Genomic DNA, 26,183 nt, shown 5'->3' with positions numbered 1-26,183 from the left:
AATAACGATATTACAGGAGCAGCTATTAACAGTGCTGCTAGCAGTCCAGTCAACTTAAGACTGGATCACAAAGCCTACACAGGTGCTTATATGGGCCCCTTCAATGAGCTATCATTGAGGGAGCTCATACTTCAATTGGCCAGGCAGCACGGTGGCGCAGTGGGTTAGCCCTGCTGCCTCACGGTGCCAAGGTCCCAGGTTCGATCCCGGCTCTGGGACACTGTCCGTGTGGAGTTTGCACATTCGCCCCGTGTTTACGTGGGTTTCACCCCCACAACCTAAAACAAATGTGCAAGCTCGATGGATTGGCCGCGCTAAATTGCCCCTTAATTGGAAAAATGAATTGGGTACTCTAAATTTATAAAAAAAAAAAAAAAAATACTTCAATTGGCCAACCAATAAAGCTAATTGGAGTTCATTACACCCCTCCCCCCCAAGGTCCGAGGAATTCCTGCCAGCTGGCATTCCTCTGAGCTTCTTCCTGCTCCTGATGTCTGGGTCTGTCACCTCTGTGTCGTCCGCCGGGTCGTTCTCCGTAGTGGGCGGGGTGTACCTTATCGGTGCCCGTCTTTTCCTTGACGACCTCCTTGGAAGTTGTTCTTGCTCCTCCTTGGGGAGAGGTGTCGCGGCGGCCTCATCGAACGTGTCCATCTCCGACTCTTGACGACTGGATGACGGGGTCTGGAGAAATTGCTCGGGGCTGGGGTGTGGGTATCCTTTCCGTCTGGGCTATCCCAGCTTGAGGCGGTCCTGCTTCGCCTGCCTCCAGGTGTGGTTCCGCTGCCCTTACTTGGTCTCGGTGTTTCTTCAGCACCTTACCTCCTATCGAAACCTCATAGGATATGGGCCCTGTTTGGGACTCTACCGTGCCTTTGACCCACGTTGGTCCATTCCCATAATTCTTGACCCAAACTGGTGCCCCCACCTGGAAATGTCTTTGCTGCTGACTATTATCATGTCCCCTGCGTTGGGCCTCCTGTTTGTTCTCCACTTTCACCGTTAAATTTGGGAAAAGGAGACTCAGCCTCGTTCGCAGCCGCCTTCCCATTAAGAGTTCAGCTGGCGGTATGCCCGTTGTGGAATGTGGTGTGGTCCTGTAATCAAACAGCCAGCGGGAGAGCTTTGTGTTCATTGACGCTGCCGGCTGCTTCTTGAGTCCCGCTTTAAGTGTCTGGACCGCTCTCTCTGCCAGGCCGTTGGTCGCTGGATGGTAAGGGGCCGTTTTGATGTGACGGACTCCGTTTTCCTTCAGGAATTTTCCAAATTCCCCACTTGTGAATGCCGTTCCGTTGTCCGACACCAATACCTCCGGAAGTCAATGTGTTGCAAACGAGGCCCTGAGCTTTTCAATTGTCGATGCTGTGCTTGCCGTGTTTACCCGGTGGACGTCCAACCATTTGGAGTGGGCGTCCACTATCACCAAAAACATTGAGCCCATGAAAGGGCCGGCGTGGTCAATATGCAGGCGGGTCCACGGTCTGCCTGGCCATTCCCACGGGTGCAATGGCGCCGCTGGTGGTACTCTTGGCCCCTGTTGGCACTCCTGGCACCGACGTACCAAGGCTGCTATGTCCGTGTCCAAACCTGGCCACCAAACGTAGCTTCGAGCTAGCATCTTCATTTTAGACACCCCTGGTTGTCCGTGATGTAACTCAGTTAAGATTGCCTGACGGCCCTGAGATGGGACTATTACCCGGGCTCCCCATAATAGGATACCGTCTTCTACGATTATTTGATCCCTTCTGCTCCAGTATGGGTCCATCTGGGGCTCCACTGGTCTTTCCAGTTCCCCTGTTAGCAGTAAATGCTTCATCTTGGCTAAAACTGGGTCTTTTTGCGTCCACAACCGAATATGTTGTGCGTCTACTGGTAGGGTGTCCAAAAAATTTAGAGTCATTACTGTCTCCTCTACTTTTGGTATTTGCCGCGGAGTGTCCGGGAGGGGAAGTCAGCTCAAAGCATCTGCATTTGCTACACGCGTTCCCGGTCTGTGCTCCAGAACGTATCTATATGCCGCCAGTAGCAACACCCAGCGTTGGATACTAGATGATGCAATCGGGGCTATTGACTTGTCTTCTTTTAATAACCCTAATAACGGCTTATGGTCCATCACTATGGTGAATTTCCGCCCGTACAGATACTGGTGAAATTTTTTTACTGCGAATATCACCGCCAGTCCTTCCTTCTCGATTTAGGCGTACTTCCTCTCAGCCATCGCCAAGGTCCTCGAAGCATAGGCTATTGGCCGTTCTTCCCCATTCCTTCCTCTATGGGCTAAGGCGGCTCCTACCCCGTAGGGGAATGCATCACAAGTGACAACCAACTCCTTCCTTGGGTCATAATACTCCAGGACATTTTCGGATGACAACTGTTCCTTAATGTCCCTAAATGCTCAGTTTTGGCAGGTGGACCATTTCCATTCTTGCCCCTTTTTTAGTAGCTGGTGGAGGGGTTCTAGGATGGACGCCCTATTTTCAATAAATTTTCCATAATAGGTTAGCAACCCTAGAAATGATCGTAATTCCTGGACCGTGGTGGGAGCTGGGTCTTCTTTTATTGCCCTTACTCTGTCTTCTAATGGGTGTAAGCCTGACTCGTCTACTTTATATCCCAGGTCGTCACTTGTGGGGCCAGAAAAACAAATTTTTCCCTTTTTAGCAGTACGCCTGCCTTTGCGAAACGCCTGAGCACTTCCTCCAGGTTCCTTAAGTGTTCCCTGTTTGTCCTACCCGTGATTAAGACATCGTCCAAATAAATCACAACCTGCGGTAGTCCCTGCAGAATATTTTCCATCGTACGCTGGAATATAGCGCAGGCTGATGACACTCCAAAAGGTAGCCTAGTATAACAAAAAAGGCCCTTCAGGGTGTTGATCGTAGCGAACTTCTGGGAGTCCTTGTCCAGTTTTAACTGCAGGTAGGCGTGGCTCATGTCCAGTTTCGTGAACAAAAGCCCACCTGTCAATTTGGCATATAGGTCGTCTCTTTTTGGGATTGGGTATTTGTCCAGCAGTGCGTATTTGTTTACCTTCTGTTTGAAATCCCCACAGAGACGTATTCAGCCGTCTGGCTTCAAAATTGGTACCACCGGCGCTGCCCATTCCGAGAACTGTACTGGTCTGATAATGCCGTTGCGCCGTAACCTTTCTATTTCATCATCTACTTTCTTCCTTAATGCAAAAAGTACTGGCCTGGCCTCAAAAAATATCGGAAGGGCTTCCAGGTCCACGTGCAAAGTTGCTTTGGCGCCTATGATTTCCCCCAAACCTTCCTGGAAGACCTCCGGGTACTTTTGGAGTACTCCACTCAACTGCCCGCTTCCACTCTGGAAAAGTTTCATCCAATCTAATTTTAGGGCTTTCAGCCAGTTTCGTCCAATTAAGCTTGGTCCTGAGCCCTCTACTATTGTCAACGGTAATCTAAGCAATTGTTTCTCATATTCCACAGGTACATGAGTCGTGCCTAGAACTTCCAGGGGTTCCCCCGTGTAGGTTTTAAGTTTCGTCGATGTTTTTGTTAGGGTTAGTGGCTGGAGTCCATCTTTGATTTTTCTAAATGCTGCCACTCCCATGATTGATACGGCCGCACCCGTGTCTATTTCCATTATTGTCGGCCGCCCACTCTTGATTCGGGGAGTAGGTTGTTAGGCGAGATAGTGAATAGTCGTATTATCAGGAGCTCTGTAGTTAGTATCATAGTTTTAGTCAATCATAGTTTTAGACATCTTTTATATCTTAGCAACCAAGACTAATCTATCTATTTTGTAGAGTAAATAAATTAGTTTCGTTCAAAATATAGCGTGATGTCCTTCATGAGACACTACAGTTCGAAGCCATCCTCATTCAGAAATCAAAGAACATCACACTATATCCAGGTTTGTGCCTTCTCTGATGCTGTCCTAGGGCAGGCAGGCGGAAGTAAAAGATGTGTGACAATAAGAGCGATTGAATTGAATAACTTAAAAGAATAGAAAAAATCCACACACAATTAAATTGTGACAAAAACACTGAAGTTACAAGGAGCATGTAACATACTAATCTGCTGTCAGGTAAATTTAAATTACAAAGGGAAGATACAAAGATCATATCTAAATTCCTAATCCCGGAGACACAGCCTGACATTTGCTTAGCCGTTTTCCAAGAAAGAGAACTCTCACTGTTGGCACTCAGAATATGCATTCCTCTGCTCTGGTGAAAGTCAACATTTTCCAAAATAAATAGCCAGACAAGATACCTTTGGGAAATATGATGACAGGATTAAATGATATACCAGGCAACCTGGACTCCTTTCCTGGTGCCTTATATAATATCGCTGGCTTTGAAAGCAGACCAAGCAGGCCAGCAGCACGGTTCAATTCCCGTAACAGCCTCCCCGAACAGACGCCGGAATGTGGCGACTAGGGGTTTTTCACAGTAACTTCATTGAAGCCTACTTGTGACAATAAGCAATTTTCATTTCATTTCATTTCATAATAATAACAACAATCTTTATTATTGTTACAAGTAGGCTTACATTAACACTGCAATGAAGTTACTGGGCCCATCTCAATGGGCTACAGTTTGGGGCAGGGTTGTAAAGGGGTGACATTCATGAGGATTGTGGGGAACACACCTGGCATCACTGAAAGGGGTGAGGGTTGGTGGTTCAAGGAGTGGAAGCTCTGAAGGGGAAAAGTCTGGAAATGGGGCAGCACGGTGGCGCAGTGGGTTAGCCCTGCAGCCTCATGGCGCTGAGGTCCCAAGTTCGATCCCGACTCTGGGTCACTGTCCGTGTGGAGTTTGCACATTCTCCCCGTGTTTGCGTGGGTTTCGCCCCCACAACACAAAGATGTGCAGGCTAGGTGGATTAGCCATGCTAAATTGCCCCTTAATTGGAAAAAGTTAATTGGGTAATCTAAATTTTTTTTTTAAAAGTCTGGAAATGGAGTGGAGTTATGATATTGCAGGATATATAGGGTATCATTTGCATACTGGAGCACCGGGGCGTGCAAGAGCAGGGCTAAACCTCCTGGGGAAACAGTTCAGTTTATTGTTTATGCCATTTTTCCAACAAATTTGATGATCTCCCAGTGGACAACTCCTACAGGAGTTCAGGCACTGCAATCAGTGATAACGTGGTTAAAACAAACTCAGATAACAGGGGCAGCATGGTTGCACGGTAGTTAGCACAGGTGCTTCACAGCTCCGGGGTCACAAGTTCGAGTCTCGGCTTGGGTCACTGCCTGTGCAGAGTCTGCACGTTCTCCCCGTATCTTCGTGGGTTTCCTCTGGGTGCTCTGGGTGTCCAATGATGTACAGGTTAGGTGGATTGGCCATCTAAATTGCCCTTAGTGTCCAAAAAGATTGGGTGGCGTTACTGGGTTACGGTAGAGGTGTGGTTTTAGGAGGGTACTCTTTCCAAGGGCCGGTGCAGACTCGATGCACTGTAAATTCTATGATTCTATGACTGTGAAAATCCCCTAGGGGCCACACACTGGTACCTGTTTGGGTACACTGAGGGAGAATTCAGAATGTCAGGATTTATGGGAGGAAACCGGAGCACCCGGAGGAAACCCATCCAGAGACAGGGAGAACGTGCAGACACAGGGAGAACGTGCAGACTCCGCACAGGCAGTGGCTCAAAGCGGGAATCTCCCAGAGACAGGGAGAACGTGCAGACATAGGGAGAACGTGCAGACTCCGCACAGGCAGTGGCTCAAAGCGGGAATCGAACCTGGGACCCCGGCACTATGAAGCAACAATGCTAACCACTGAGCTACCATGCCAGATGCACAGTGATCACAAATATGTTGTGATCATCTCCAAAAATGCCCCAATGACACCATAAAAGGAAGGTTGAGAAACACGACCAAAGCGGTGGAGGAATGTAGCTACCTTGAAACCCACAGTGGAAATGATTCAGCTCAACCTGGCCACTCACCTGTCCACATAGTTCTTGACTCAATCTGATCCTGGCTCGTACTACACCATGCAGCACCCAAAGCATGTCTAAGGCAAACCTGTTACTTATCCCAAGAAAATGTAAACAAATTGAACTTGTTAAAGTTTATTTTTTATTTTTTATTTTTATAAATTTAGAGTACCCAATTATTATTTTTTTATTTGCCAATTAAAGGGCAATTTAGTATGGCCAATCCACCTAACCTGCACCTCTTTGGGTTGTGGGGGTGAAACACAAGCAGACATGGGGAGAATGTGTAAACTCCACACGGACAGTGACGCAGGGCCGGGATTTGAACGCGGGTCCTCAGCGCTGCAGTCCCAGTGCTAACCACTGCGCCACATGCAGCCCAAACTTGTTGAAGTTTAAAAAATAAATAAAATCAGTGCACAAATAAACTATATTTCTTGCTCAACATCTTGCTATGTACTGAAAATTCCTTGTTGATCACCCAGACATGTTGACAGCTTTTAGAATGTCCTGTTTAATCACCCAAATAAATTGGCTGCTCACTTCCATCTCAGTCTCTGTTTTGGACCTCTTGAAATGGACCTTGGGTAAAATTGTCCTTCTCGTGTCGCTGGTAGGAGTTCCCGGTGAGGCGGAGAATCCAACGGTAGTGCAGAAAATGGGCCACTGATCCATTTCCAATGCTCCAGCTTCCCACTGATGACGGGGTCAAGGTTCATGACCCACCTCAGCAGGAGGATATAAATGAGTCATTAAGACATATTTGCAACCACTTAGCAGGTCGGACACCATGGGGTGGATTCTCCCAAAATGGGGCTATGTCTCCACGCCGACATAAAAATGCAGGCGTTGCACTCCCGAGTTTCCAGAAATAAATACCTTCAGGGGGCTAGCAGGGACCCAGAGTGCTTCACGCAGCTTTAGCTGCAAATACGGGCCCATGCAATCCGGTTTCAAGTCCGCACATACGCACGGCGGCGGCCTCCAGCGGCCACACTGAGTGCCATGGCACACTCGGATCGCAGAGGCATCTGGAAAATGTAGGTCCTCCCTGATCGGCTGCGCTCCCGAGTATCCGTCAGGCCCAATCTCTCCCCGGCCACCCATAAGGCCCCACTCGGTGCCCGATCCCCCTGCCCCTCACCAGAGCAGCCGGAGACTGAGGGGCCTAGATTTAAGGTGTTTGGAGTTTTGAGGGGACATGAGGAAAAATCTTTTCACCAAGTGGGCATTTGTAATTCACTGCCTAAGTTGGTGGTTGAAGCAAGTCCAAAGATATGCGGGTTAGGTGGATTGGCCATGATAAATTGCCCTTAGTGTCCAAAATTGCCCTTAGTGTTGGGTGGGGTTACTGAGTTATGGGGATAGGGTGGGTAGGGGGTAGGGTGCTCTTTCCAAGAGCCGGTGCAGACTCGATGGGCCGAATGGTCTCCTTCTGCACTGTAAATTCTATGTAAAACACTCAACTCATTTAAAAGGCTCCTGGACCTGCATCTGAACTGCTGGAAGTTGCAAGGAGTAGGTGTTGGAAAGTGGGATTGAAATGAACGGCTTGTTTATTTTTTCTCTTTTCTGGCCAGTGCAGACACAATGGGCTGAATAGCCTCATTCTGCAACCTAACTCTTCTCTGGTTCTATAAGTACAAGGATACAGTATTCAGAATGTAAAACCTAACTTTGCAGGTCCTGTTTATATTTTATTTTACTTTTTCACTCTGCATGTATCTCTAGTATTCATTAATTCTATTTACTTTGCTTTTTAAAAGTTATCTTAATATTGTCAGCTAATCAATGAACAACGGGAAATGACAAACTAACTTGCGCTTGGAGCAAATTTTTCATCTCCAGAAGAAGCCCTCCACACATGTTTTAGTAGGTCTGCATCTTCACTACTAAAGTTGAAGTCTTAATGCCAAACAGAAGAATGAGCATAATTTCAAAGATCACTACACTTTAAAAATGGTGTGTGTAAAGATGCACTTTCACACACTTCATTAATGAACGCAAAAGAGTGTCTATTAATAAAAATTGTTCAGCAGCTACTAGAGCAAGACCCGACATGTATCTCTTGCCTAGGAGGACTCCATCCCCTGTGATTACCAACTCTGTGTCCCAACTGGTCCCCAAGCGAGGTGACCCTTACTCTGCTGTGTTACCCTTTAAGGGACAATCACTCCATCCTTCCTATTTAACTCCTTTACACAATCTTCTTTAAAAAAATTTTTAGAGTACCCAATTCATTTTTACTAATTAAGGGGCAATTTAGCATGGCCAATCCACCTACCCTGCACATCTTCAGGTTGTGGGGGTGGGACCCACACAAACAGGGGGAGAATGTGCAAACTCCACATGGACAGTGACCCAGAACTGGGATCGAACATGGGACCTTGGCGGTGTGAGGCTGCAGGGCTAACCCACTGCACCACTGTGCTGCCCCTCCTTTACACATTCTTCAATAACTAAGTTACCCACACTAAGTTCTAACTGAACATTAAGGGTGGGGTTCTCCGTCGGCCGACACCGAATTCAGGACAGGCGATTGGGTTCACGCCAAATCTCAATTCCCCGTTGCCTCGACAGCGGCATCGATGCATTCCACTCTGCATGTACAGTAAATGCCATTGGCATATCATTAGCAGGCTTGACACAGTACTCTCCAGGGCGTATGCGATCCTCTTCCTCCAACAGGCGGAATTCCCAATGGCGAGATTCACTTGTGCTTTCAAAAATCGGGAAACAGGCATCATGGCTGGTGACGCAGTGATTTAAAAAAATAAATAAATTTAGAGTACCCAATTCATTTTTACCAATTAAGGGACAATTTAATGTGGCCAATCCACCTACCCTGCACATCTTTGGGGGGGGGGGGGGGGGGGGGGGGGGACCGAAACACACACAAACACGGGGAGAATGTGCAAACTCCACACGGACAGTGACCCTGAGCCGGGATCGAACCTGGGACCTCGGCACCGTGAGGCAGCAGGGCTAACACATTGTGCTACCATGCCTCTCCGTGGCACAGTGATTAGCACTGGGACTAGGGTCACTGTCCATGTGGAGTTTGCACATTCGCCGTGTCTGCGTGGATTTCATCTTAAGAACCCAAAGATGTGCAGGTTAGGTGGACTGGCCATGCTAAAATTGGCCCTTACCATCACTGAATCAAAATCATGGGGGTTACCATTGATCAGAAACTGAACTGGACTAGCCATATAAATATCTGGCTACCAGAGCAAGTCAAAGGCTATGAATCCTGCACAGGTAGCTCACCTCCTGAACAACCCCCCCCCCCCCCCTCCTCCCCCCCCCCCCCCCCCCCCCCCCGCCAAAGTCTGTCCACCATCAACAAGGCAGAAGTCAAGAGGGGGCATGTGGCGCAGTGGTTAGCATTGGCACTACAGTGCTGAAGACCCGGGTTCGAATCCCGGCCCTGGGTCATTCCGTGTGGAGTTTGTACATTCTCCCCATGGCTGCGTGTGTTTCACCCCCACAACCCAAAAATGCGCAGGTTAGGTGGATTGACCATGCTAAATTGGCCCTTAATTGGAAAAAAAATAATTGGTGCTCTAAATTTATTTTTAAAAAGGCAAGTCAGGAGCGTAACGGAATATTCGCCACTTGCCTGGATGAGTGCAGTTCCAACAACCCTCAAGCAGCTTGACACCATTCAGGACAAAGTAGCCCACTTGATTGCTCCCTCTTCCACAAACATTAATCCACCTACCACCGATGCACAGTGGCAGCCATGTGTACCATCTACAAGATGTATTGCAGGACCTCACCGAGGTTCCTTAGGCAGCACCTTCCAAAACCACGAGCACTATTATCTAGAATGTCAAGAGCAGCAAATACCTGGGAACACCACCACATGGAAGTTTTCATTCAAATCAGTCACTATCCTCATTTAGAAATATATGGCCGTTCTTTCACTGTCGCTGGATCAAAATCCTGGAATTCCCTTCCTGACCGCACTATGGGTGTACACACACCTCAGGAAAGGCAGTGGTTGAAGGCTGCTCACCACCTTCAAAGGGCACATGGAGATGGGTGATAAATTCTAGTCCAGCCAGCAAAATGAAAGCAAGATACTCACAGGTGTCGGGCCAGAAGCATAACAAGGTAATTCATCCTCCTCTCCAGATGCACTTCCACAGACTCCATTAACAAACACAAAAAGGTATTTGTTGATAAGAATTGCTCAGCAGGCGCATGGCTGAAGCTAGTCCCTCAATGTCTTTCTTGCCTCGGGGGGCTCCAACTCATGGGGTGATTACCCACTCTGAATAGTAATTGATTCCCCCCAGGCCAGGCAGCCGTTAATCATCTGTGTTGCCCTTAAAGAGACAATTACCATAGTGTGCATGGATGAAGTTACTTTCAGAAAGTGTAAAATGGAATGCTACGCCTTAACCTCAACAATTTTTTGAAGAATCAGTCATTATTAACATTTCCCACCTATTGCAAGGAAGATATACCAAAGACTGGGCAAATCACTTGTGGAAGAAAATACAAAGTATCTGTGGGAAAATAGTTTTGGTATAATTGCTAGTGTTCAGAGCCAATCAAGAGGCACCACACCTAAACATGAACACAGAAAGTATTATGCCCAAGGTGAAGACTCTTGGAGCATTGGTTGTCAGATCAGGATTATTCTGCTGTGTTGGTATTTTATACTTTGGCTTCCTGCTACCTTGCATTTACGTGTAGAGACTTCTGAAATAAAAGTAAGTTATGCGCATTCTGGAGATCCGAAATATAAACAATAAATGGTGCAAAAACTAAGAAGAGTCATACTGGACTTAAACGTTCTGCTTCTCCCTCAGATTCCGCCAACCCCCTGTTGCGGGCGGCACGGTAGCACAGTGGTTAACACTGTTGCTTGACAGCTCCAGGGTCCCAGGTTCAATTCCCAGCTTTGGTCACTGTGTGGAGTCTGCATGTTCTCCTCGTGTCTGCTTGGGTTTTCTCCGGGTGCTCCGGTTTCCTCCCACAATCCAAAATAGTGCAGGTTAGGTGGACTGGCCATGCTAAATTGTCCTCCGTGTCCAAAAGGATTAGGTGGGGTTACAGGGGTGGGGTGGAGGTGTGGACTTAAATGGGGTGCTCTTTCCAACAGCTGGTGCAGACTTGATGGGCCGAGTGGCCTCCTTCTGCACGTAAATTCAATGAATAATTTAATACTTTCTGTTTTGAGATTAGATTTCTAAAATAAGCTTTTGCCAATTTTCAGCTGATTTTCTTAACAAACTTGGGAGTTATCCACACATTGAATGAGTGATTGCTGTTGCCACAGATGTTAATTTTCTGCACTTTAGGATTTTCAGGAGGGGGAAAGCGGCTCGTTGTTTTTGTTAATTTAGAGTACCCAATTCATTTTGTTTTCCAATTAAGGGGCAATTTAGCGTGGCCAATCCACCCAGCCTGCACATCTTAGGGTTGTGAGGGTGAAACACGGGGAGAGTGTGCAAACTCCACATGGACAGTGACCCAGAGCCGGATCGAACCTGAGACCTCGGCATCATGAGGCAGCAGTGCTAACCATTGTGCCACCGTGCTGCCAAAGCTTGATTTTTTTTTGAAGGAGAATTTTATCTTCTTTGAGTACGGCTGACTTTAAATTAAAGCAGATGCTAGTTTTTATTTTCTATCCAGGCATGGAGCAAGGACAGCCGCGCATTGCACAGTTACCCACAGATTGCCCGAATACTGACAGTTGATTGAAGTCTGAGGTGATACAGCAGGTCATACATTTTTGAGTGCTCAGTGACATCTGTCGGCAGGTTTGTATCCCCTGCTGTCATTTCCACAAGGAGGACTCGAGAATTCTGAATCATTGAAGTTACATGTTCTTCTGTTTGGAGCCCAAGGACAAAATAACTAGGAAAGGACTGGATGGATGACATCATTCATCCCTCCCTCGGGTAATTAACAATACCCAAAGCTAAAATAAAAATCAGACCCTTCCAACATCAGTTCTCTTCTGAGTTCAACTGGTATAATTTGAATGCCTCGGGAAACAGAACAACATTGCCAAATGCTTTTAGCCTTGGCATCATGTTTGGGAACATTTTACATGAGGGAGGTGCATGAGCTACTTTCAAGAAAGAATCTGATGCTCCATTGTATTTGACCCAAGGAAAATTTCTGTTGCAACTTCCACTTTTCAATCTCTAATCAGTGACTGCGGTATCTTTTTTTTCTTGGGCAGGTATGGTTGGATACATCTTTTTTGAAGCAGCATTGACAATAAAAGAATCTGACCTGCTCCACTCTGCAAATATATGCAAATCACAAAAACGAGCTACATTTTCTCATCCTGTATAAGGGAAATGTTCCAGCACAGACTCAAATATCAAACTCTTGCCAACGTTAAGGCAGGTGGGCAGCATGTGGTGCAGTGGTTAGCACTGGGACTACGGCGCTAAGGACCCGGGTTCGGATTCCAGCCCTGGGTCACTGTCCGTGTCGAGTTTGCACATTCTCCCAATGTCTGCATGGGTTTCAACCCCGCAACCCAAAAATGTGCTGGTTAGGTGGATTGGCCACGCTAAATTTCCCCTTAATTGGAAAAGAAAAATAATTGGCTACTCTAAAATTTTTTAAAAAGCATTAAGGCAGGTATAACTTCGCTTGTGATTGCCAAATAGCAAAATACATGGTGGGGTCCCTCACCCTGACAGGAAATAGTGGGCGCACTGCTAGCAAACTCATGCCTACGTATGTAAATTGTTACATTATGTCTGCCCTAATTAATTGTGAAAGCCAGATTGAAGAGACAGTGTTTGTAATGCATGACACCAGCCAGAGTGAAAAGAGTAGAGGAGATTAAATTAAGCACTTTAAAAAAAGGGGTGTTATGGGTCAGGGTTTAGAGAACCCCAAAGTGTATCATGGAGTCCCACAACTTTTAATAGATTGTGGTATGGGGAGCACACGGCCCACTCTACAAGTGTGGTACTTCAGAAACTGGAAAAGTTATTTTTCAAAGCAAAACAATGTTTATTCTATGAACTCAAGTTAACCATTTTAAAATAAACAGTGAATATCTTAGCAACCAGTACATCAAACCCCCCCCCCCCCCCGAAGAATACAAAGTAACATGTCTGCTGTCCTTTTAAACCCAAAAGACTTAACAAACCTTCAAACAGGAGCACATTCGGTTTACATTCAATACTGAGACCTTTCTGGGTTCACCAAATGATCCATTGATCGTTTTTGGGTGGCAGAGATCAACAGTACAGCCCTTTGTCTTAACTCCACATGCAGCTCACTGAAAAACACAGACACACCCAAGCTTTTCTCAAACTGAAACTAAAAAGCAGAAGTAGAGCTCAGCTCCACCCACACTCTGACATCACTCCAGTAACATGAGCAGCTCTATTTCTTAAAGGTACATTTCCTAAACATCCATTTCTTAAAGGTACTCTCACATGACTGGGACACTCATTTAAAACAGAGGTGAGGAGAAATGATTACTCTCAGAAGGCCATGAGTCTCTGGAACTCCCTTCCTCAAAAAGCAGTGGAAGCAAAGTCTTTGAATATTTTTAAGGCCAAGCTAAATAAGATTAACAAGGGTGGGGTGAAAGATCATCAATGGAGGGCAGTAATGTGAGGTTGAAATTACAGTCAGTTCTGAATGGTGAAGTAGGGGCCGAGTGGCCTACTCCGGCTTGTAATTTGTATGTTCATGGCAAATGTTAAATTAATTGCAATGGCTTCTAGACTGTTTGCTACATGGCTATAAATAACCAGGAGAAGAATGCAAGGCACAACCGAGATGAGACATGTCTATTTACAGGGTTAGATTCTTTAATAAGGACAAGACAGTCCACACCGTGTAGAATAACAACATTTAATTACCAGAACAATATGTAAAATGCCCGGTAGATCCCTATCGGGTTCTCCTCTGGTCAGTGCCTTACTGGCCGGCCTTACAAACAGTGATTAAGGAGATACCCCCACTCCCAGCGGGGGAGCTCTGCGAGAAGCACGAAGACCAGCATTCCCAGCCGCTTGGTCCCATGCGGAATATTACAGATTCCATCTATCAAATCATTTTGCCTGTTCTTGAAAACAGCATTTGCAAGATGTCCTTTTTATTATTCAATAATGATAATACAGTAGTCATTCATATTTTGGCTGTTCTCAAAGAGGAAAACATTGGAGATTATTGACTTGAACAAGTTAATTCAGAAAGGTAGAGGGCGGGATTCTCTGACCCCCCCCCCCCCCCCACCGGGCTGGAGAATCGCTGGGGTGCGGCGTGAATCCCGCTGCGCCACCCCGACGCCGGCTGCCGAATTCTCTGGCGCTGGTTTTTCAGCAGGGGCGGGAATCGCATCGTGCCTGCCAGTGGCCGCTGGTAGTGGCCCCCCCCCCCCCACAGCGATTCTCCGCTCCGCGATAGGCTGAGTCGCCGCCCATTTTCGGCTAGTCCTGCCGGCGTAAATCAAACAAGGTCCGTACCGGCGGGGCCTGGCTCTGAGGGCGGCCTGCGGAGTCCTCGGTGGGGGCACGGGGGGAATCTGGCCCAGGGGCCAGTTTTCACGCGCGATCGGTGCCCACCGATCTGCGGGCGGGCCTGTGCTGCGGGGACACTCTTTCCCTATGCGCCGGCCGCTGTAACGGTCCGCCATGGCCGGCGCGGAGAAGAACCTCCTGCGCATGCGCTGGGATCATGCCAGAACACGCTGGCACATCCGCGCATGCACCAACTCACGCTGGACGGTGGGGGCCCTTCGGCACTGGTTGGCACGGCACCAACCCCATCGGGGCCGGCTGGCGCGGCGCCAACCCCACCGGCACCAGCCTAGCCCCTGAAAGTGTAGAGGTCTGCACCTTCCGGGTGGCCCGATGCCAGAGTAGTTCATGCCACTCCTCGGCGCCGGTACGGTTCACCACACCGGACAAAAAAGAGTGACTAAGGTAAATATTGGTTCTTTAGAGGATGAGAAGGAAGATTTAATAATGGGAGAGGAACTGAACAGGTTTTTTGGGTCGGTCTTCACAGTGGAAGACACAAATAACATGCCAGTGACTGATGGAAATGAGGCTATAACAGCTGAGGACCTTGAGATGATTGTTATCACTAAGGAAGTAGTGATGGGCAAGCTAATGGGGTTAAAGATAGACAAGTATTCTGGCCCTGATAGAATGCATCCCAGAGTGCTAAAAGAGATGGCTTGGGAAATTGCAAATGCACTAGTGATAATTTACCAAAATCCACTAGACTCTGGGGTGGTCCCGGCGGATTGGAAATGAGCAAACGTGACACCACTGTTTAAAAAAGGATATAGGCAGAAAGCGGGTAATTATAGGCCCGTGAGTTTAACTTCGGTAGTAGGGAAGATGCTGGAATCTATCATCGAGGAAGAAATAGCGAGGCATCTGGATAGAAATTGTCCCATTGGGCAGACGCAGCATGGGTTCGTAAAGGGCAGGTCTGGCCTAACTAATTTAGTGGAATTTTTTGAGGGCATTACCAGTGCAGTAGATAACGGGGAGCCAATGAATGTGTTATATCTGGATTTCCAGAAAGCCTTTGACAAGGTGCCACACAAAAGGTTGCTGCATAAGATAAAGATGCATGGCATTAAGGGTAAAGTAGTAGCATGGATAGAGGATTGGTTAATTAATAGAAAGCAAAGAGTGGGGATTAATGGGTGTTTCTCTGGTTGGCAATCAGTAGCTAGTGGTGTCCCTCAGGGATCAGTGTTGGGCCCACAACTGTTGACAATTTACATAGATGATTTGGAGTTGGGGACAAAGTGCAATGTGTCCAAGTTTGCAGATGATACTAAGATGAGTGGTAAAGCAAAAAGTGCAGAGGATACCGGAAATCTGCAGAGGGATTTGGATAGGTTAACTGAATGGACTAGAGTCTGGCAGATGGAATACAATGTTGATAAATGTGAGGTTATCCATTTTGGTAGGAATAATAGCAAGTGGGATTATTATTTAAATTATAAAATATTAAAACATGCCGCTGTGCAGAGAGACCTGGGTGTGCTAGTGCATGAGTAGCAAAAAGTTGGTTTACAGGTGCAATGAGTGATTAAGAAGGCAAATGGAATTTTGACCTTCATTGCTAGAGGGATGGAGTTTAAGACTAGGGAGGTTATGCTGCAATAGTATAAGGTGTTAGCGAGGTATTGAGTTCAGTTTTGGTCTACTTACTTGAGAAAGACATACTGGTGCTGGAGGGTGTGCAGAGGAGATTCACTAGGTTAATCCCAGAGCTGAAGGGGTTGGATTACGAGGAGAGGTTGAGTAGACTGGGACTGTACTGGTTCGAATTTAGAAGGATGCGGGGGGATCTTATAGAAATGTATAAAATTATGAAGGGAATAGACAGGATAGATGCGGGCACGTTGCTTCCACTGGCGGGTTAAAGCAGAACTGAGGGGCATAGCCTCAATAGGGGGAAGTAGATTTAGGACTGAGTTGAGGAGGAACTTCTTCACCCAAAGGGTTGTTAATCTATGGAATTTCTTGCCCAATGAAGCAGTTGAGGCTCCTTCATTAAATGTTTTTAAGATAAAGATAGATAGTTTTAAAGGGATTTGAAGAATAAAGGGTCCAAAAAAGATCAGCCGTGATTTCATTGAATGGTGGAGGAGGCTCGAGGGGCCAGATGGCCTACTCCTGCTCCTAATTCTTATGTTCTTATAGCGGAGAATCCGGCCAGAATGTTGCACAAGAAGGATCATTTTCAAGGGTTTCGCCACAACCATAGAATTCTGGACATTTTGGCCTTATTTCACTCAGCGGGACTTTATTACAGATGGATTACTACAAGTTTCATTTCTTAACATACATTTAGAGTACCCAATTCATTTTTTCCAATTAAGGGGCAATTTAGTGTGTCCAACCCAGCTATCATGCACATCTTTGGATTGCGGTGGCGAAACCCACGCAAACACGGGGAGAATGTGTAAACTCCACACTGATAGTGATCCAGAGCCAGGATCGAACTTGGGACTTTGGCGGCGTGAGGCAGCAGTGCTAACCACTACGCCACCGTGCTGCCCGTACTATAAGTTTTATAACAGAATTTCAGACTTGTCCAAAACCAAACAAATTCCATCAATGGCACTCCCTAAATACATAGAATCCCTCCAGTGCAGAAGGAGGCCATTCAGCCCATCAGGTCTACACTGACCCTCTGAAAGAACATCCTCGCTCGGCCCACTCCCCAGCCCTATCCCCGTAACCCTACATCTTTGAACACTAAGAGACAATTTAGCATGGCCAATCCACTAACCTGCACATCTTTGGACTGTGGGAGAAAGTAGGAGCACCCGGAGGAAAACCACTTAGGGAGAACATACAGCCTCCACAAAGGCAGTCACCCAAGACCAGAATTAAACCCGGGTGCCTGGCGCGGTGAGGCAACAGTACTAACCTTAAACTATTCAAGGGGCAAGGACAAGAATACGCAGCAGGAAAAAATAAATTATAAGAATAAGGAAAAAATGAGGAAGAGAGAGAAAGGGACTCTGAATGCAAAAACAAAATGACAAATCTAGTAAACCTAAATATCCAAATGTTAACACAAATGATCTGCTAACAAATAACTGTCGCTGACTACTATATATGGTTTCCTACATTTCCTTGATAATTATAGGATGAAAAAAAGCAAGGATTAAATTCATGAGCTTAGTTATTACTATCTCTCATGTATAATTGTTAGGGTGGCACAGTGATTAGCACTGCTGCCTCACGACGCCGAGGTCCCACGTTCGATCCTGGCTCTGGGTCACTGTCCTTCTGGAGTTCGCACATTCTCCCCGTGTCTACGTGGGTCTCACCCCTAAAACCCAAAGATGTGCAGGCTAGGTGGATTGGCCACACTAAATTGCCCCTCAATTGGAAAAAATGAATTGGGCACTAAATTTATTTTTAAGAGTGTATAATTGCTCATATAAAGTCATATATAAAGTGGTTCAGTCGGTAGCGTTAATTTCTCTGAGTGAGAGATTGTGGGTTCAGATCCTATTCCAGAATGTATGTAACTTAAATTGATACCACAATGGAGTGCATTTTTAGAGTGCTGGCTTTCAGATGAGACATTCAAGTCAATGCCCAGTCTACCCTTTCCTGTGGTCCCAAGAGATGATGAAAAGCAAGGGTGTACTCCCCTGTCTCCTCCCAATATTTATCCCTCAATAAATATCATTAAAAGAAACCAAGCTATCAGGTCATTAGCACATCGCTGTTTGTGAAAGCATATGGTTCACAAGTTGACATATTTCCCACAATGCAACAGTTACTGCACTCCAAACATTTTTAAAATACATTTAGAGCACCCAATTTTTTTCTTCACCCCCCCCTCCTCCAATTAAGGGGCAATTTAGCATGGACAATCCACCTAACCAGCAATCTTTGGGTAGGGGGGTGAAACCCACTCAGACACGGTGAGAATGTTCAAACTCCACACGGACAGTGACCCAGGGTCGGGATTCGAACCCCAGTCCTCAGCACTGTAGCCCCAGTGCTAACCACTGCACCACATGCCACCTAAACGTGAATGAATTGGCTACGAAGCACTTTAGGTCATTTTTCTTTTGCACGTGCTTGTGTGCATTTAGAATTTTAATAAGGTCATCAAGGGAATAGGCAAAAAGGGAAAAACTGTTGATCACTGTAACAAATTCTACGCACGGCAGTTGCTGTACCTGGCAGATCTTGTTGTTTGTCCACGATCTTACGCAATACCATTTCCAGAACATGTGAATTGGCAAGCTCTCTTTGTCTGAGAGAAATTTCCCAGTACAAGACTTGCACCAAACTCCTGCCAACATTAAGGCAAGCACTAAACCTACTTGCCAAATAGTAACTGTGTTGCTGGCGGAACCCTCGCCATTAACAGGAAATAGTGGGCATACAGCTTGCAATTTTATGTCTTCTAGAAGCAATGGACATAACACATTGTTACCAATGTTTAATTTTGTGGTTCGTATGTTTTAGGAATATAGCATTAAGTTTGGAAATTGTAATTTTGAAATGGGGGATGTTATATTACTATATTGTAATATAAATATTACTCTTTTTGTCTTGCCAAATTGTGTTGAATTCTGATGAGAAATAGTTGAAGTCTTCCAGATGATGACAAAAATGTTTATTGAGTAATATATAATAAACTAGTGGATTCTTTCACTTCAATACTAAACTAGTAAAACAAAAGAGTAAATTTATATTAAATTAATAATTATAAAATTACACTGCACTCTGATCTTTTTTTAAAAGTTTTTATTAATTTAGAGTGTCCAATTCATTTTTCCAATTAAGGGGCAATTTAGCATGGCCAATCCACGTACCCTGCACATCTTTGGGTTGTGGGGTGAAACCTTCACAGACACGGGGGGAATGTGAAACGCTACACGAGCAGTGACCCAGAGCCGGGATCCAACCTGGTTCCTTGGAGCTGTGAGGCAGCAGTGCTAACCACTGCGCCACCGTGCTGCAGACACTGCACTCTGATCTGATCACGTCTTCACTCTAGCTGTTCTCCACACACACGCACACTAAGAAAGAACGGGAAACTCCTTTTATAGGTCCTGTTAGTGTCGCCATCTAATGATCATCTGTCTGTACTGACTTTACATTAATTGAACATGTATTAACACATACAGAGATCACTACAGAGGGGAAATGAAAAAAAGCAAACTCACACCAAGTCCACGCACCTATCACTAGTGTGAGAGGGTGGCCCTTGTTTATTAGGATGCTGGCATGAGAACCTATACATTAGACGAAAGACGTGTAAATGTGAGGTCTTTCCCTTAGGACAGTGCAGATTATAGGATTATCTGTTGATAAAGTTCAAAATTGGAATAGGGTATATAGGAATAGTTTAGTTTCATAGGTGCCATAGGAAGAAGATTTAATGTAAAAGAATTTTCATAGAGAACAAGAGAAACCTCTTTGCACGCAAAGGTGAGGCTGTGAAATTCACTTCCAGGGTTCATGTTTGAGGCAGAAAGATCAACTTTCAGGACATTAAAATGAATTCACAGGATGTGGTTCATTTCTGGTCAGTGCAGTATTTTTTTTTTTAATTTAGTGTTCCCAGTTGATTTATTCCAATTAAGGGGCAATTTAGCATTGCCAATCCACCTACTTTGCACATCTTTGGGTTGTGGGGGGCGAAATCCACACAAACACAGGGAGAATGTGCAAACTCCACATGGACAGTGACCCAGAGCCGGGATCGAACCTGGGACCTTGGCGTTGTGAAGCAGCAATGCTAACCACTGCGCCACTGTGCTGCCATTAATTACCAATCTAAATACCCTTGAGAAGGTGATGGGTGAGCACCGAACTAGGGGAACACGGGTTTAAAATTATGGGTTGCCGTTTTGGGGCAGAGCTGAGGATTTATTTTCTCTCAGAAGGTTGTGTAACTTTTGAACTCCCTGAAGGCAGTGGAGGCGGAATTATTCAATATTTCAAAGGCCGAGGTAGCTCGATTCGTGTTAGACAATGTTATCGGGGGTAGATGAGAATGTGGAATTCAAAAACACAAACAGGTCAGCCATGTTCTTATAAAATGTCGGAGCAGGTTTGAATCCAATGACCTACTGCTTTTTCTGATGTTCTTTTTTAAAAATTTTAAAACAAAATTTAGATTACCCATTTATTTTTTCCAATTAAGGGGCAATTTAGTGTGGCCAATCCACCTACTCTGCACATTTTTGGGTTGTGGGGGCGAAACCCACGCAGACACGGGGATAATGTTTAACCAGGGGCTGGTTTAGCTCACAGGGCTAATCGCTGGCTTTTAAAGCAGACCAAGCAGGCCAGCAGCACGGTTCGATTCCCGTACCAGCCTCCCCGGACAGGCGCCGGAATGTGGCGACTAGGGGCTTTTCACAGTAACTTCATTGAAGCCTACTCATTTTATAAGGGCAGCAGGGTAGCATGATGGTTAGCATAAATGCTTCACAGCTCCAGGGTCCCAGGTTCGATTCCCGGCTGGGTCACTGTCTGTGTGGAGTCTGCACGTCCTCCCCCTGTGTGCGTGGGTTTCCTCCGGGTGCTCCGGTTTCCTCCCACAGTCCAAAGATGTGCGGGTTAGGTGGATTGGCCATGCTAAATTGCCCGTAGTGTCCTAATAAAAGTAAGGTTAGGGGGGGGGGGTTGTTGGGTTACGGTATAGGGTGGATACGTGGGTTTGAGTAGGGTGATCATGGCTCGGCACAACATTGAGGGCCGAAGGGCCTGTTCTGTGCTGTACTGTTCTATGTTCTATGTTCTACTCGTGACAATAAGCGATTTTCATTTTTCATTTTTCATGTGCAAACTCCACACGGAGTTGTGGGGGCGAAATCCACACAAACACAGGGAGAATGTGCAAACTCCACATGGACAGTGACCCAGAGCCGGGATCGAACTTGGGACCTCAGCGCCGTGAGGCAGCTGTGCTAACCACTAGGCTACCATGCTGCCCTTTGTTTTGTATGTTCTTGTCGACAACTGAGTGGCTTGCTAGGATATTTCAGAGGACAGTTAGAGTCAATCACATTGCTGTGGGTCTTATGGATTTAAATTGGGTAGATTAATTAAGATAAAGGGAGAATGGCAGATAATTGTGACTAGGAGTTTTTTGCTGGCTACCAACAGGGACAAATTGGGCTGAATGGCCTGCTTGCATGCTGCAACTCCTGTGTATTTCTATCAGACCTGCTGGAAGCACAGATGTAAATTCCAGGACAGAATCTGTTTGTTCTGTGATTTGCACCATGACCAAGTCACCCTTCATAGTTCACTGTGACTTTCACATGAATAATGACCATTTAACCAAAGGATGATTGGCACCAGTCAGATCAACCTCCAAGAAGGAGTTAAAAGCTTCAGGGAGTGGAGGGAAGCAAATTGGCAGAAAGTATTGGCAAGCAAGGGGAAGGGAAACTGAGAGGAAATCAAGGGCTCCAGTTACAAAAGAATTAGAAATCACATTTAAAAAAACATTTTTCACTGACTTTATAAAACAGTAATTGCAGCAATTTAGAACAAGCACACAAGTTTATTTTGTCCCCTTCGCCCCACTAAACAGTCTTGTTTACTTGTACCGTGATCATATTGTTTTAATCACTTGAAAAGCATCTGTGTCATGGGCTTCATTTACATTTCACACTTTGGTAACTTCAATTCTTTTTACAACTTTCTTCCCTAGAAACCTAACTCATGGATTTTCTATTTGCCTTATCTGATTGTGCAGATAAAGTGGGGAAATCAATTTGCAGGCAAAAAGATCTTCTTGCATGCTATCTTCCAAAACATAGCGAAAAACCCTGCCTAAAATAGGGTTTGATAGTTACAAAAATCTGTATTTTGGTCACATTTGAACCCTGGTATGTATGAACATCACTATTGCCTTTGCATGTCTATTCCAGACAAGCAAATAGGGAAAAGGACATTCCTTTATGGGTGTTATTGGCAAGACCAGCATTTACTGCTCATCCTCAATTGCCTTTGAGGTGATGGCCACTGCAGTTCATAACTGTACTGGTGGCTTCAATTGTTCCTGAATATCCAATTCAATAATCTCAATCCTCAGTAACATTTTAACTGTTTAAATAAAGATGTGTAATTTTACTGGTCAACATGCATGTCTCTAGTTTTGGTTTCCTAATATCCCGGTTGCATTGTAAATTCTGTTTGAGCTTATAGATGGGACAGGCAACCAGCAACTCATCATATTTGTATCTTAGTTAGGGCAGCATGGTGGCACAGTGGTTAGCATTGCTGCCAACAGCACTGAGGACCCGGGTTCGATCCCGGTCCTGGATCACTGTCTGTGTGGAGTTTGTACATTCTCCCCGTGTTTGCATGGGTTTCACCCCCACAACCGAAAGGATGTGCAGGCTAGGTGGTTTGGCCATACTAAATTGTTCTTAACTAGAAAAAAATGAATTGGGTATTCTGAATTTATTTTTAAAATATTTGTATCTTAGCACTACTGCTGAGTAACAGCAAAGTCCAGGTGCTTAAAATGCAGCAAAGAACTTTACCAATTGTTATCCAAGTGCTGATTTCATTTGAAGTTAGTCATAGATAGTTTCTCGGTTCTGCTTTTTGGCTTTAGAAGCTTAAGGATTGGTTTTACAATTTGCAATTACCTTTTGTGGTTAAAACAAACTGATTTGGGGGCGACACGTGGCACAATGGTTAGCATTGCTGCCTATGGCACTGAGGACCTAGGTTTGAATCCTGGCCCTGGGTCACTGTCCATGTGGAGTTTGCACATTCTCCCTACGTTGGAGTGGGTTTCACCCCCACAACCCAAAGATGTGCAGGTTAGTTGGATTGGCCATGTTAAATTGCCCCTTAATTGGGGAAAAAAACCAATTGGGTACTCTAAATTTATTTTAAAAACTGATTTGAGACAATCTATGCCAGTTGATCTCACCACCACAGTCAATTCTCAAATTAGTGTCGATTTGACCGTAGTTACAAGGAACACTGCGTCGTGATAAAACAAGTTTACTTCTCAGCAACAGAAAATTAGCTTTTCTGTATGATCTGTCAGCAACTGAAGTTTAAGTCTACATTCATATAATTCAAACGTTTTCAGATCTTACCTTTATCAACCAACATTCAGGGGATCTTCTCTGAAAGGAGAGTTCCTGCAGATCCGAGGCTGTCAATTTTATATGTCGTTATGGGAATGCTTTCTGTGGATTATCTGGTTTGGTCCAATTACACTCCTCAAAGGTTTTTAAAATGTAAATTTATGTTAATTTGTTAACTGAAAAGCAGAAATGGCTACGAGTAGATAGCCATCTATTTAACAGCCCATCTCATAACAATTTGACTATAATTACATTGAAAGCTTTGCCTCGCTATAAAAGCCAAATCAATTCATAGTAATGCAAAATGTGCAGTCTATCCTGTTCTATAAGTCTTACATACTATTGAGCAACAGGAGTAACTATCACAGCTACACTCACAGGCTAACACCACAATGTCAAGCTCCATACAAACAGTGCAAAGGTTTACCTTTCATTCAGCAGATCTTGTCTGAAAGTCCCTGCACATCTGAGGTTGTTTTAACATATTGTTATGCTCCACCTTATGGGTGTGTCTTATGCAGGTTAAGTGAATGACACACAATGATTTACTTAGCTGCATTCCCTAAGGGTCTTTCATTTGAATTGATACTGTTTTGTCAAGTAGAAAACATTGTAGTTAAAAATGCTATAGATAGTCATTTGTTTTGCAGCCCAGGAATTAAGGACTGGCAGTTGATGACCCTGTGTGAGAATTTGTGTTTCACTGGAGGAATCAAGAAAAAAAAAGGCAAAGTACTCCCTGGTGGTAAGGAGGAAAAATATTATCAGGAACCATTCCCCATACCGACATGTATCATTTGGCCCAAGAGTCACAGGCTTAAAATGGGTCACTTGAATATCACTCAGTTAATAGTGTGCGCTAAAAGGGTAAAGAATTGGAGTGGTGGTTTTAAAGGAAAATGGTTAGATACCTTTTAAATTGTGCTAACACCAAAGAGCAGCTTGTAAAGGTAATCTGATAAAACAAGCAAAAAGACAGATCACAGTTACTTATCGAAAAATGTTCAATAACAACCCAGTCACCCCCATGCGTGCGGTTAAGCCACATCTTCATCTTATTTGGAAAAATTGCCACCTCAAAAATAAAGTTTACTACCTAAAAATTCACTCCTCTTCAGCCATAAAATCGCAAACTATCTTATTTAAAGATTAAAACCAGCAAATGATAGAGAGTCACAGTTCAGTCAGCAGCTGTAAAGAAAATTACAAGAGGTGTATTCCCTTTTCTTGACAGGTACTGACCTGTTATTTAGTTCCAGAGCTCTGTTTTCATTTCAGACTTCCAGCATTTGATTTCTTTTTTACCGTTTTATTTCTGCTTCATCCCATTTTTTTTCTGACTGTGTCTCGTTTTTCAGTTGGTTTGTCAGATTTAGTGATTTTTCACAAAGGTTTCACAATAGTCTTCATTCCAAAAAAATCCTACAATTATGATTACAATGCACTGACTTAACTGCTATTTGGCTTGCTGTCACCAACCATTTTCCCCTGCAGAGTGAGTTTTAACAATCATACCACTTAAGGAAGACACCAAATGGAAGACAAGCGAGAAACCTAAGAGGAAGAAAGTATTGTCAGCAGCCCCTTAGGCAGGCTCAAGCATTTGGCTCAAGGACAGGTGACTGAAACCCTTGGCTTGTTCTCCCTGTCCTTTGAATTGGCAATAGTGTACAGGCACATTAGATTGCAAAATGAAAAATAGAGGGGAAAAAAATAATTATGTATTTTTACAGCAACGCTATGGCTTGTTGATAATCTTACAAAACGATAAATGCTATAAAGTCCACCTTAATGATAATTATTGCACCAAAAAACATCTTACAGGGTATGAGGAAAAGTATTATAGGGAAACTAGAGTATTGACTTTCAGGGCATAACCTGCCCAGGCTAGCTTTAGAAATAAGAGAACCCGAAAAAGGAGAAGAATGAGATCATGTTTTATGTCAGAAGCCCCTTTGAAGACGATACCTGTAACACCCGTTTGTAAAAATAAGTACATTCCTGTGTTCAATTATTGCTGTAAAAAGTAGGTTTGCTGGATTTGGTGGAGTGCTGTTTAGTGCTACTCTGAGCAAATGTAGAAGCAAGTACTTGGAAGTAAGAAAATTGTCAATTACATGTTTTTACATAGAATTTACAGTGCAGAAGGATGCCATTCAGCCCATCGAGTCTGCACCGGCTCTTGGAAAGAACACCCTACCCAAGGTCAACACCTCCACCCTAGCCCCATAACCCAGTAACCCCACCCAAAACTAAGGGCAATTTTGGACACTAAGGGCAATTTATCATGGCCAATCCACCTAACCTGCACATCTTTGGACTGTGGGAGGAAACCGGAGCACCCGGAGGAAACCCACGCACACACGGGGAGGATGTGCGTGGGTTTCGCCCCCCACAACCCAAAGATGTGCAGGATAGGCGGATTGGCCACTCTAAATTGCCCCTTAATTGGAAAAAATTATTTGGTACTCTAAATTTATAAAACAAAAAAGAATATGAGATCTATGACTATTGCCAAAAATATTGCATGAAACTGGAAGAAAAGCAGGTAACAGATCCCCAGTACCAATGTGTATTTACATAGCACCTTTTGACATTGTAAAATGGCACTTTGCAGGAATGTTGTCAAACGAGGTTTGCCTCAGAGCCAGATGCCTGGGCAGAGTGAGGTACAGGCCTTTCATGCCAACCTGGAT

General features: G+C 44.9%; 1 protein-coding gene across 3 annotated transcripts in view; it reads right to left on the bottom strand.

Annotated features, from left to right (window-relative positions):
- The window catches only part of hyal6 (hyaluronoglucosaminidase 6), a 41,932-nt gene extending 17,188 nt beyond the window's left edge, over positions 1-24,744 (bottom strand). Inside the window, exons 1-2 of one of the 3 annotated variants that reach the window (XM_038781170.1) lie at positions 24,730-24,744; positions 23,497-23,622 (exon numbers count right to left, since the gene is read on the bottom strand). The gene's annotated coding sequence lies outside the window, so the exon portion shown is untranslated. Of the gene's footprint in view, positions 1-5,918; positions 6,048-13,047; positions 13,072-23,496; positions 23,623-24,729 lie in introns of those variants that run through there. The other 2 variants (XM_038781172.1, XM_038781171.1) reach the window with 2 other exon arrangements.
- Positions 24,745-26,183: the final 1,439 nt, after the last annotated feature.

This window comes from Scyliorhinus canicula, chromosome 20 (genome assembly GCF_902713615.1).
Source record: "Scyliorhinus canicula chromosome 20, sScyCan1.1, whole genome shotgun sequence".
In the NCBI taxonomy this organism is placed as follows: domain Eukaryota; kingdom Metazoa; phylum Chordata; class Chondrichthyes; order Carcharhiniformes; family Scyliorhinidae; genus Scyliorhinus; species Scyliorhinus canicula.
The sequence above is the reverse complement of the archived record's forward strand: the minus strand, read 5'-3'. Positions and strand labels throughout refer to the sequence as shown.